Source organism: Limulus polyphemus, unplaced genomic scaffold (assembly GCF_000517525.1).
Source record: "Limulus polyphemus unplaced genomic scaffold, Limulus_polyphemus-2.1.2 Scaffold1490, whole genome shotgun sequence".
NCBI classification, from domain to species: domain Eukaryota; kingdom Metazoa; phylum Arthropoda; class Merostomata; order Xiphosura; family Limulidae; genus Limulus; species Limulus polyphemus.
In genome coordinates this window covers 128,984-132,453 of record NW_013667100.1, presented here as the reverse complement: position 1 = coordinate 132,453, position 3,470 = coordinate 128,984, and the positions used below count along the sequence as shown (strand labels likewise).

The 3,470-nt window shown below is 33.2% G+C and overlaps 1 pseudogene; it reads left to right on the top strand.

The window, feature by feature from the left end:
- The window catches only part of LOC111086850, an 11,327-nt pseudogene that overhangs the window by 2,760 nt on the left and 5,097 nt on the right, over nucleotides 1–3,470 (top strand).

Genomic DNA, 3,470 nt, shown 5'->3' with positions numbered 1-3,470 from the left:
AATATATAAAATGCAACAATAATAAATGATCAGGAATAATAATAAAAAATCCAGTTTTCCTTCTTCCTTTCATATTTTATGTCGGATATTGTATAATAAACAGGAGAGAAAATTAGTATACTGTTCCGAGAACAAACACAGAAACAAAAATCATAGTTTTAACGAAAAATAGTTTGGTTTCATACATTTATAAGATTATAGGCTTACAAATAACCAAAAATAGAAACTCTAAGACAAAAGGATGTATTTTTAATATTAAAAAAAATAGCGTTTCACAAGAAAATTTCCCTAAAATTCACAGTCTAAAATAGTACAACAAATTATTACTTTTTTTTAAGCAGAAACTAGATATTATGTAGAAAGTGTGCACCAAATTTCGTGCAGTTTGGTTAAGTATTTTACGTATGAGAACAAATTAGACGGGGTGACACAATGTTAACCATGTGATCTTAATAGGGTTAATATACTTCTAATGTGGGGTTGATAGTTAAAACTGAAGCCTATTCAATTGATCGCTACATCACTTATTAGAAAGTAGGTTAAGTAATTAACATTTTTTCTAAGAATATAATTACAGAAAAAATAAGATTTCCCCATTGTTATCTAAATTCCCCACTTTAAAATATTGGTTTGATTTTTCCCACAAATGGGGAATGTTCCCTTATCTGGCAACCCTGCTAAATTCATGAAATAAATTTATTTTAGAATTTAGAACAAGTACTTATAAGAAAACGTAAAGACGATAGTAAAGCTAAACATTTTATTGGACGTTTCAGATTATACATCATCCATCTTCAGCAGATTGCTACACAAGTAATAAAATGACAACCAAGTATTTACAGACATAATAAATAATTGAATAACAAAACAGATGGTAAATATTTCAATGTAGAATTACTTGTTTAAAAACAGTTGCAGTTGCAAAGAAGCTGTGTAGTTGTTGAGTGTTGGTTAATGTTTATTAATTAATAAGATTTATTTTATCGAGAGTTTAATATCCAATCACATGATAATCTCCTTTCACCCCGTGGCTCTAGACCTGGTATTTTATACGTCCTACTGAAAGTGTATAAGAAAAAAAAAAAAGATACCCCTCTTCAACTTATTCTTTCCTCTCTCAACTCTCATTCCTAAAATCTCGTAAAACGCTTTGTTTCAATTCTCAAAACATTTAATTTACTACTGATTAATTTACTGCTAATGATTCCTTTGACTTTGTTCAACAAATTTATTTTCTGCCTTCCCACCCTAACTGTGCAAGCCGTGACATTACTTCTCTTTACAAAAAAAAATTCCTATTCTCAAAACGTTTGACATTTGTCTCTTTAAAGATAATACTACACATGTTAATGGTTTAAATCGTGGTGACTTTAAACGTCTTCTTTTCCGTCACACAAACGCACTTTAACAAAACCTGTTTGACTAGATTGACTGTGTCCCTATGGGGTCACACCACGTGGCCCGACCCTAGTTTTCTTTACCACATTGAATGTAGATGGGTTTAACTGTCCCGTCGAGTTCAGATCTATCGTCTATAAACGGCAACGTAGATGATTACTTCATTTTAAAGTCTTTGAATTGGAAGAGAGCTAGATACCTTTTTAAAATTCCTTGTAACATTTAATTTTACCATTTCTCAACACCAGTCTTCTACTAGCAAAAAAAAAATAATAATAAAAATTGACAATTTCATTCCTTGTAACTACAAACTGAATCTTGTTTACAACCCTTTGGACAGAGAATACAAAATATGTTCTACCAATCTTTACATAATGAAATTAATTTCCTTCAAATTATACCCTCCAAAAAAGTATGGTTAAATAGAAAACTGCTACATAAATCAATACACTAATTTCATAATGTTAAATATAAAAAATATCCCTCTATTCCTACTGTCCCATCAATATATCCCTTGCTTTTCTGGGCAACCATAGCATTGTTAAGAAAACAACAATAGATAACTAACCTGGTCAAATCTTTCTTCTCTCAGATCCAGCTAAGACTTCTCTTTCGACTTAACAGTTTTTTCCATTTTAAAGACTTAAACTATTACGTTCGTGGATTGTTAATTCTTGTACGTATGGTAGCTGCCAGACGATCTATATCAGTATAAGGTAACACAACTCGCCATTTAAAAGTAAGAATCCACGAAAATAAGGGTAATTTTTATTAAATTCGGAAGAAAAAAAAACTCTCTAATCCATGTATCTCTGCTATTCGCGCACAATGTGATGCAACTATTCACACTTTCTCTGGTCGTTCTAAGTTTATTAACCAAGGAAACTCTTTAATCCATGTATCTCTGCTATTCGCGCACATTGTAATGCAACTATTCACACTTTCTCTGGTCGTTCTAAGTTTATTAACAAAGGAAACTCTTTAATCTTTCTTTACGTTACCATTATCGGTTCTCAGTTACGATTTTTTTTTTTATTACTGAAGTTCCCAAATACTTGTGAGTGCACGTGGCAAGACAGCGTTTCGTCTGGTTAATGAAGGTAGCGTTGTAGCCACTGCACTTACATTTGTAGATTACCCATGAACTAGTGGTGAAAAGAAACCGTTCCTGAATCACGTGTTTAGTCTCGAACTACAGCTTCCTGAAAGTGTTTTTTTACGTTTAGTTTAGTTTACTTTTAGTTGGAAAGAAGTTTTAAAGATTATTCTAAAATTAAGCTGGAAGTAGTTTTGTATTAATTTAGTAAGTTTCTACTTTATTTTTTAACATTTTGTGCCTACGTAATAGTATGTTGTCGCTAACGGGGCATTTGGAAACACTTGGGGTTTGGTCTTGGGTAGAGATGGTGAGAATAGTAAACTAGAGGACACAAATATAAATTTTGGCAGGATAGGAGTCATCTTCAACTAAGACAGCTTTATTTTTCTTACAGGGTTGTTGCCCTCTGATGTGGTAAATGAAGTTGATTTAAGGGAAGCCTTGACCTTTGTAAGTACGTGAATGATAAGGGCTGGCTTTGAATGTTTTAAGTTGAATTTAGTATAGCGGATAGAACAGCCAAGACGGACCAACGGTTCCCTTGTTGTCCTTATATTGTATGTATGTAGGAAAGTTACAGGTCAGTTTTACTATAATGTTCCTGGAGAATCCTTCCGTTTTAAAATGTTTTGTAGAAAGCTTATCTCGGTGTATAAGAGATGGTAGTTTGAGCATTGTGTTTGTAATGGTGTGGGACAAACTTGTCAGAATCTGTGAATACATCTGTGGATGTTTTACTTTAATTTTATCTTCTCAACCTGGAATACATGTAATACAATTGTACATGGAACGCGAATTAAACATTACTTTCGCAATTGTTCTCACATTAACATTCAATCCAGCAAAATTTTCAAACCTCTTTTTACGTGGGGGCCCTGCATGGCCAGGTGGTTAGGGCGCTCGACTCACAATCTGCAGGTCGCGGGTTCGAATCCCCGTCACATCAAACATGCTCGCCCTTTCAGTTGTGGGG